This window comes from Pteropus medius, unplaced genomic scaffold (genome assembly GCF_902729225.1).
Source record: "Pteropus medius unplaced genomic scaffold, Ma_sr-lr_union100, whole genome shotgun sequence".
In the NCBI taxonomy this organism is placed as follows: Eukaryota; Metazoa; Chordata; class Mammalia; order Chiroptera; family Pteropodidae; genus Pteropus; species Pteropus medius.
In genome coordinates, this window is record NW_024352787.1 from 12,219,323 (window position 1) to 12,229,132 (window position 9,810).

At 41.9% G+C, this 9,810-nt stretch overlaps 1 non-coding gene and 1 pseudogene across 1 annotated transcript; one reads left to right on the forward strand and one right to left on the reverse strand.

The window, feature by feature from the left end:
* Window positions 1-529: 529 nt before the first annotated feature.
* LOC120592063 (U6 spliceosomal RNA) lies at window positions 530-636 on the reverse strand. Its single transcript, XR_005650033.1, has one exon. It is a non-coding gene; the product is annotated as a U6 spliceosomal RNA (small nuclear RNA).
* A 7,098-nt stretch (window positions 637-7,734) lies between these two features.
* LOC120591922 (uncharacterized) lies at window positions 7,735-7,853 on the forward strand (annotated as a pseudogene).
* The last annotated feature ends 1,957 nt before the right edge of the window (window positions 7,854-9,810 follow it).

Below are 9,810 nucleotides of genomic sequence, written 5' to 3' on the forward strand. Positions count from 1 at the left end.
TCAACTTTGGTATTGTCCAGTGCCATGTACTATTATTTCCACGTGCCTCCAATGACTCAGATCCAGCTCCAAAGGAGTCCAATCCCAGTCTGACTGCTCATGCGCTCTTTCTAATGGAAGGTCCTCTACACTTATCTCAAATCACCTTGGTCTCACCTATCCTTTAAGACTCATCTGAAGGTCATGAGCTCTGACTCCTGTGCCTTTCACTCTATTAATTCCATATCTTCCCATTTTACTTCCCTTCATCTACACTATCCTTGCAGGCAGGCACCTGAGTATTGTATGTTCCCCCCACCATTTTCTAGCTGTGTAACTGGTCCAGGTAAATTATTGAACTTCTCCAAACCCCTGTTCTTCAAGTGTAAATTGGAAATGATATGTGCTTCATAGGACAGCTGTGAAGATATGATGAACAAGAGTGGCTAGCATAGGAGGAACTAAATTAATGCCAGTCCCCTTTTCCCCCCTCATCTTCTAATTTTTTTTTTGATGTCTGATCTTATTTGCTACTCTTACAAAATCTCATAAAAATATGGAATGCATCACAAATTTGCGTGCCATCCTTGTGCAGGGGCCATGCTAATCTTCTCTGTATCATTCCAATTTTAGTAAATGTGCTGCCAAAGAGAGCACAGGATAAAATTTCTTTTGTACATGCCAGAGAGTCCGGCATGGTGTAATCAATAGCTGAAAGGTTTCCCATCTATAGAGATCAAAGACACACTAAGTAGCAAATCCCTAATGAAATAGTGGACCTGGGCAATGACCATCAATGGCCACTAACATCACTGAAAAGAGATGACCAGATATTGTGTGCCCCTGAAAGCACATGCTATTACTTATGAAGTATCCTTACTGATTGAAATTCTATTAATTTAGATGGTATACAGGGACAGATGTTAAAAACGACCATGGAATGCAATCAACAAAATTCTGAATGTGGGAAATTACAAGGACAAAGACACAATTCTTTCAACTAATAAAAAGTAAAGGAAAAAAGGAAGGCAAAACCTACAGATAAACCTACAAAGAAGTGCAATGGTAGATCCTGACTTAAACAATCCAACAGTTAAAAAAAGCATTTATGAGACAATCAGGAATATTGAAACACTGAGCTATTTGACGACATCAGGTGGTATTGTTAACTTTTTAAGGTAAAAGAATGTTACCGCGGTTACATTTAAAAAAGAATTTTTATGTTTTAGAGATATAAAAAAAGCTATTTATAGTTGAAAAGATATGAAGTCTGGAATCTGCTTCAAAATAATTTGCTAACGGTGAATAGAAGCAGAGTGGGTGTAGATTTGAAACAAGACTGGCCATGAATAGGTAATGGTTGAAACCAGGTGATGGAAACAGGGGGAGGTCATTTCATCATTCTACTTTGTATGTTTGAATTTTTATAATAAAAAATAAAAGTGTAAAGTCTAAAAAGATATACAAGCTACTCTACTCTGATCAAACCACTGACCTTTTCAGTTCCACTGCTTCCTTTCTCTCCCATCGCCTGTTCTTCAAACATAGAGATATCTAGTCCCAAGACACCACTTCTTCCACTTTGAGTGCCCCAAACCTCAACAACTCTTAGCAATTACTCAACACACTTGCTCACTAGTCCTTTTGCGCCATGATCCTTGCTAAAGCTCAACCAAGTACCAATTGCACTGTCTGTGTCTGTGCTCCTGGCTGCTGCTGGAGAAAACCTCTCCAGGTCAAGGGAGTTCCTCTAACAGCCCTACACGCTACCTAGTGGCCCTCCCTAGTGAGCACCATCTCCTCCAGTCCTATTTATCATTCACAAAGAAAACAGGGATCTTCTGACAGACACACCTCCCTCTAGCATATTCAAACAACTCATTATTACCATTCCCTTAACACAGCAACCTCTTAAGAGAAGTCTATCCACACTTACTCTAATACTCATGCCTCAACACTACACTTTACCCCTCCACACACTCACCATGCACCCCTGTGCCAGATACTACTCCTGGTACTGCCACAAGACACTGCTGCGAATCAAATAAACACCCTGCCAGCACTGGCTTTCTTGACAAAACCACAGCCATTCAAGCCTGGCCCTACTTGACATCTTTTCCTAGGAGGACTTGGTTCACTGCTTTCCTCCCTTGAAACTCTCCTACTCCTTGCTTATTTCTTGCCTCTCAAAATATTCTTTCCCCCTTGTTCTCTGCCTGCCACTTAAATTCGGGTTTCTCTAGGTTCCTTCTCCAGTCTTGTTCCCTTCTCACTCCCGAGTTTTTCAGCCAAGACCACCTTCTCCAACTCCCTGGTTTATTTGGAGTCCAAGGCAATCGTAAAGACAGCTAAACAATGAAAGCGTGTGGTGAGCTCGTTCAAACTTCGCTTCAACTCTATGACAGAGGGGTCATTATCATCTCCATCTTAGCACTAAAAAATTGAGGCCTAGAGATGAAGTACCTACTAGTACCTACTAGTAGAATCAAATGCTCAAATTCAACATGCTCTAAACTGATCTCATCATTACCACAAACGGCACCTTTTACCTCAGGAAATGTTACCACAAACTACCAGTCAGCTGCATCAGAATATGGCCTCATCCCAACTCCTTACTTTCCCCTATGCTACATCAGTGGTTTCGTGAATGAAATTCTAGAAAGTTTAGAAAAGCACTGTTATGCTTAACATCCCTGGAATGATTAGCAGACCATCGATCTGAAGTATCAACCACAGATTTCAACTCTTACTTGGTGAATGGGAGTTTGTGGGGCATAACTTGAAGCCTGATCTAAGTTTTGTCATTCACTAAGCAGATCACTTAACCTAAGCTTCAGTTTATTTCTGTGTAAAACTGAAAAATGACGACTTGGTCAAAGGTCTGTAATAACTGCTCCTATTCAACTGTTGGTCATTAATATTTATTACGGATGGTTTTACACAGCAGAACTGGGGGAAAAAACAAAGCTGCTTATGCTTCTTTTGTTTTCTGGGCTAATGATTAAACATGGTTTTCACCTTAAATGCAATTTAGTTTTAAGAGACCCTCAAAGTACTGCTAACAGCACCAAATAAACAGATCCTTTAGTATTGTTTGGCAACCTTTTCTTGATTCTTGTGGACAACTGTCTGATTTTTTCTTGTTAAATCACTTAATACATATTTTGCTAAGTTCTGTGGGCCTAGAAGCTGAGAACATACTACAACAGTTAGGTGTGCAAACTTCTGAACTACGAGAGGCAGAACTCAAATTAGTGTCCTTTCATAAGCAGGAACTAAATAAAAGATAAGAATGAAATGCAATATAACTTCTAAATGAGAGAGAAGGGTGAGGGGAGGATCCCATGAACATGAAAGAGGGTGAGAAGAATTCAATTAGAAAGATAAAACACCACTGCCCCAATGAGATTTCCTTAAGGAAAATTCAGGAAAATCCGAACATAACATATTCAAGCATTCTACCACAAAGCTATAAAAAGTGGTTGGCTTAAAAAAAAAAAGTGGTGGGAGGGGTAAAGAGACCAGCTTTGTGAAATTTTTTCAATGATATTTTTAAAAAATTTTAAAGAAATGTTACACTGCACAAATACATTATCCATAATAGTAATGACAGTATCTCACATGTCAAGCAAAATCTCTACAGACCAGAAGCTTGAGTCTATGACTGGGAAGAGCATGAAATCTACTAATACTACCCATAAAGTCCTACACAATTCTTTGGAGGGAATACTAAAATAATAAATTTTGTTTCTTTTACATTCCAAATGAGCCTAATGACATTAGGAGTATTATAATTTTAATAGTATTTAATATTTGTTTCATTAAGATATCAGATTCACCAATAGCTTCCTCTACACCCACAACAAAAATAAAATTTAGCATTTCCAAAATTTTAATGCATCATTGACAGTCCCTTAATATTATTTCCTGCAAAATCAACATCTAAAAAAAAGCCATATTAGTCTTAATCTTATCTATATTTCAAAATTCTCCATGACTTCCACCTTTTAAATGTATCTATCCTCCATCCTCTGCAAACTGTCAGTAATGCCTCTAGCACTCACCATAAAGGGCACTTTCTTCAGTGTGGAGCACACACTACACTCTAACATGCAAAAATCATTAAGTTCATTACATTCATTAATTCCCCAAATATTTATTGAGCACCTCTTATATGTCTGGCACTGTTTTACGTATTGAGGAAAAAGAAATTTTCCTGTCCTCATTTAGCTTATATTTATTTTAAGGATATAGTGTAGAATAAAATTAAAAACTTGCAAGCATAAAGCTACAAATAAAAACAGTGTAAGAGAAATGAGAGTCAGAAGGGTGCTCTTTAGTGAATCTTCTCTAAGGAGGTGCCCTTTAAGCAAAGATTTGAAACAAGAAGGAGACATAAAAAGATATGTGTGAGGAGCGTTCCAAGCAGCAGGGGCAAGGTGTTGAGATCCTGAGGTTGGAGCAAATTTAGTCAACAGTAAGCTCAGTTGGATTTTAATTTCTCTTTCCTACTTAGAGGTAAAAACTATGTTTTATTAATATCTGTATCGTCCCAGCTATCAAAAATATGTTCAAAAAGAGTTATATTAAATTAATACGGAGTGTTGGCTACCTGCCTAGTGGCTGAACAAAATCACTGCCTACCCATCCCTTTTTCACTATTAGTGTGCACTGGATATTTAGTAGATCCCTCCATTGTCAAGGCATCCGCAGGCCAGTGGGGGCATGCCTGTCTCACAGATGATTAGAGACTTGAAACAAAAGCCCTTATAATCCCATATTTTCGGAATGAAAAAAAAAAAGTGGTCTGACAACGGGACCAAATATTTGAAAAACTGAACTCCAAATACTACTTCTTGGCAGGCGCTAAAACCCAGGCAATGATGATGTACTTTTAAATTTCTCAGTGCAGGGCTGGCGGTAAGGACTCCGTGCGCATGAGTTTCAACATGCATAGCACCTCCTTCATCCATTCGTTAAACACTGACCCTGCAGAGGGCTCGAGAAAACACTCCCGGTCCCCAATCTGTTCGCTCCTACTCTGGGAAACGTCTACAAAACAAGCAGCCACCTGAGTGCCTGCCTTGCACGTAGCAAGCTTGCAATAAGTAGTGATGGATGGATACCACGACGAAGCACGTGGGCTAGTCTGTGCATAAGGCTGGCCCAGCGATGTATGGGACCTGTAAAAGGTTTAGGGATAAAGGCCAGTTTTCTCTTCCGGGAGGGAGAAGAGTTTAGGGAGCGTTTGAGGCAAAGAAAGAGAACAGTGGGAATGGAATCCTTCGCCTGACAGCGCCGCGGGGAGGAGGGAGGGCGCGGTGCCCCGCCGACCACCGGCCCGGGAGCAGGGGGCGGGGCTGTTACCACCAAAACGCAGGATCCGCGGGGCTCCAGCCGCGCTCCCACGGGTACGACCAGTAATGGAGACGCCGCGGGCTCAGACCACGGCTAGGACGCCTTCCCAGTCTGCACAGCCCCTCCAGGCGGGGCCTGAAGAAGGCTGGGGCCCGGGCCGAGGGCTGGCGGCGGAGCCCGGGCGGCTGCGGGGAGGCCGCGCACTTACCCGGGGCCTGGGAGCGCGGCGCGGGCCAGATGGCGAGGGGGCGAGCAAGCTGCTTTGGGCGAAGGTGGGCGGCGGCGACGAGGGTAACTCGGAAGAGCCAGCTGCGAGAGCGGCTGGACATAGGCAACCTTGTCGGATCTTGGGGCCCTCAGCGCTGGGGTAGACTAGCCCGCCGCCAGCTTCGCACACGTGCAGCGCAGCGCAGCGACGCGCCGCTGCCGGCCGGCCCCTCCCCCGAGGCGGAGCCCGCCTGGCGCCGTCGGCCCCGCCCACTTCCAGCCGCGCGGGCCAGGAGCGGCGCGTCAGGAGGCATCGCGCTTGCGCCCCTTGGCCCTCCTGGCTGCAGGTTGGAGCTCACCGTGGCGGGTTCGCTTCGGGAGCTGCCAGGCTGTTGCACCTGGACTTTGGCGAGAGCCAAAAATGACTTTATAGGCACAAAGAGTTCCTTAGACGACTTCTAACCCAACGATTGCCTTAGGAATGTTAGTTGCAGTCTAGTGAGGGTTTCTTCCACATAGTTATGGCCGTTTTTTGTTTCCGTCTACCAGGCAGTAAACATGAATAGAGAATCACTTTAGGGTCTATGTTGTTCTCTATATATAATTCCTTCAAATGCAACGGATCCTTGGGCACCATTTTACCACTTCTTCGATATAAGCTATATACTTGACAACTCCCCAATAGGATGTTCTTGAAGAAACCTGATCTTAGCAAGTTTGTGCTCTATGTGAAGAAAAATAAAATTCATTGCTCTTCCCATGCTCTTCAAGTAGCACATGTTTACTGACCAAATCCCGGCCTCGAATAGCTTTTGCATGTTTAATGTTTTGCTTGAAAAACCAATGTTAAGTCCTTATATTTCTGCTAGACTTGTTTTTTAAAATACACATAGGGACCTTGCATTCAATTTTGGGAGGCATATAACCAAAAGTGCAATCGCTGTATCATATGGTAATTATTTTTAATTTTTTGAGCAACCCTCATACTGATGCAGGACAGGGCAAATTTCCTTGAGCTGTGGGGAGGGGGAGCGGGGTAGGGGGAGCTGGTGAGACTAAGACCTGCACGGAGAGAAGAGGGTCTTTTAGCGGAGGGCGTAGAAAGAATTCAACACACAGCCAAAGTTAGTCAAAAGGAAGGTTTATGATAAAAGAGGTAACTCCACAGAGTGTGGTTTCCTCTCAAAGGCAGTGAGCAGAACCATTGGATCATTTTCTGTTCCTAATGCATGTATAATCACATGTCCTTGGGTTATGGTTAATTTACAGGTTAATGTCTTAATGACAGCAGCTGCAAATACTTTTACCATAGCCATGCAATAAAAATGTAATCCCAAACTTTTAATTTTTGTATATTTTAAAAAGTGTTTTCTCTGAGATTGTGGCCCAACTCTTCATAAATGAGTTGGGAGGAAAAACGTTCATTTTTTTTTGCCATTAGTCGGGACCATGGTCAGAACTTAATGCTTTTTGCATTTCGGCCTAAACTTCCTTAGACAAGGCCCAAGTGAAACATGCATTTCTAGTTTTGTTTTCCAAAATAGCAGCTCTTTATTGGCTTTTATAGTTAAAATAATACAGAAGTGTTGAAAGCCTCACCCCCATTCTAACTCTAATAAACATTTAACAATTTAATGTTCTCTTTGACATTAAGATTATATCCTAAGATGTCTATTATATAATAATATTTGAGATCCTGCTTTTACCTCCACAACAGCACTATGGAATGCTAAGTACGTAGCACACACAAGCTAACTCTTGTTCCATCCTTATCGTTGCCTAGTCTGTCCATCTTAGATGCCTCTCTTCACTCCCCAGATTGCAGTTGTTTTCTGTGCTCCCTCAAGCATTGAAAACATTCCCTTTGTTGAACCTACTGTATTTAATCCTAAATTATTTTCATGTCCATTTCTTTACTAGAAAATAAATTCTTCGGAAGGAAAAATTTGAGTTTAGAGCAATCTTTTTTCTTCTTTAATGTTATTTTTTATCAGAGTTTTACATATTTAATAATTTTAGAGTCAAATAATTATGTAAAGCTGTCACCGTTGGGGCCGATGATCAGTGTCACTCCAATGGCAGGGGAAAGGGAGGGGGATAATGACAGTGCAGATGTGTAGTTAGCATTTTTCTAGGTTCTTCCTCAAATGATGCAGTGAAGAATCACAGGTCATTGAGATTAAAGTTTTAGTCTACGGCCATGCCACCCTGAATGTGCCTGATCTCGTCTGATCTTGGAAGCTAAGCAGGGTTGGGCTTCGTTAGTGCTTGTATGGGGGACCATCTTGGAAAACCAGGTGCTGTAGGCATTTAAAAAAAAAAGATTAAAATTTTACTAAAAATATATTTTAGAAGACAAAGAATGCCCCAAGGAGGCCCATGGAGAGAGACAAAGTATGGACCAAGGAGGCACATGGTCCTGGCACTGTAACCAACACGAAGGGGCCAAAATGGCTACAAAAGGGCAAAAAGGCCACAAAAGGCCACCAAAAAGAGAGAGAACCCAGAAGGGCATAAAGGGGGCAAAAGGGGGAGCCCAGAAAAGCACTAGGAGGGGAGTCTAGAAGGACAAAAACAAAGCCCAGACATGGGAATGTCTGCCTTATATTTGGGCTGTGATTGTTGGTTCCAAAGGCATTCCTAGGTGATTGGCAAGTGAGGTCATTTTGATTGACGCCTCGCTGCTCTATAACTCTGCCTAGTGCACATGTACATACCTGGAGTGTACTACCATTGGAGTGTTCTTTGGGTTGTCTCTAGCTGGGCCCTTATTCTTTTGTTCCCCTTTGTCACTCATGTCTGACTAACTACCTAACATCATGTCTTCTTTTTCCTTTGTTTAGTTTTTCAGATTAGTGGAGTACAACCTCCAGTAGCTTCCTGGGAAAGGAAAAGTACATGAAAGGGAAATTTTTTGAGATCTTGAATGTCTGAACATACCTTTATTCTTTAGCTACATTTGATTGGGGTTTAGTAATCAAGCAAAGAATTAAAATTTTGAAACAAATTTCCTTTTGTAATTTGATAGAATTGCTCCCATGTCTTCTAGCTTTCATTATGAATTTAAAGATATGCTGAGCCTTGATCCTTCGTTTTTCTCTGAAAATTTAGGTTGTCTTTTTGCCCTCAGTGTTCTGCAATTTCACAATGATGAGCCTTGGGGTCAGTCAACTTTTACCCATTGTACAGGGCACTCGGTAGGCCCTTTCAATCTGGAAACTGATGACTTAGTTTGGGAAAATTCTCTTGAATTATTTCGTTGATGATCACTCCTTCCCTAACTCCTATTGGTTTTTTCTTTTGAAATTCTTATTTTTCAGATTTTGGACCCCCTGGAGTGGTCCTCTAATTTATTATCTTTTCTTTCCTATTTTTTCATTTCTTTGTCCTCTTGTTTTTCTCCTAGGATATTTCATGACATTTATCTTCCAACTCTTTTATTGAATCTTTTATTTCTGCTAATACCACACACACACACACACACACACACACACGGAATAGAGTCTCTGAATGCTTCTTTTTAAATAGTATCCTGTTATTGTTTTATGGCTTCTCATATTTCAGGATATTGATTATACATATAATTTTTAAAAAAAGTTTTCTCCTCACTGAATGGTTTATATTTCCTCTAAAGGTTGCAGCTTTCTACCCCATCCTCTTGTTTATGTCTCTATGGTCCCACCTTCCATGTTTGTTTTGAAGTTGTCAAATCCCTGGGTCCCCTACCTACATACCTCTTGCTGCCAGGTAACTCCTGTTCCTCTTCCTTGACAAAGGGCAGGTTTTTTTGGTCTTGCACTGGGTAAAGTGCATATTAGATGCTGAATCCTTTTCTTCTATTTAGTTCCCAGAACGTTTACAACAAGATCTTCACCCTCCATGCAGGAAATTGGAGGGTCATCTCTAGCCGAATCTGATCAGCCTGAAAAGAGAAGTCCAAACATAATAACATTGGAAATTCTCCAACTAAACAGCCCAATCAAATTACATTAAAGGTAGTCAACAAGCCCCCTCACACTCTCAGAACATCTGAAATAGCATCTACATTGTAACTTTAAATGATTCATATTGAATTTATGATGTGGAAGGAGGAATACCTCCAAGAGCCATCATCAAGGCCCCCAGTGAGGCTTCGGAAGAACCGTGCCCCTTTTACTCAAGAGCTTCGGGGGCGGCGCCTGCTTCCTGAGCGGCCGACCCTGTTCCCTGCCGGCAGGGGGCACCACTGCTCACGGCCGGTGGCTGCGCTGGCAGGGCCTCTCTGGG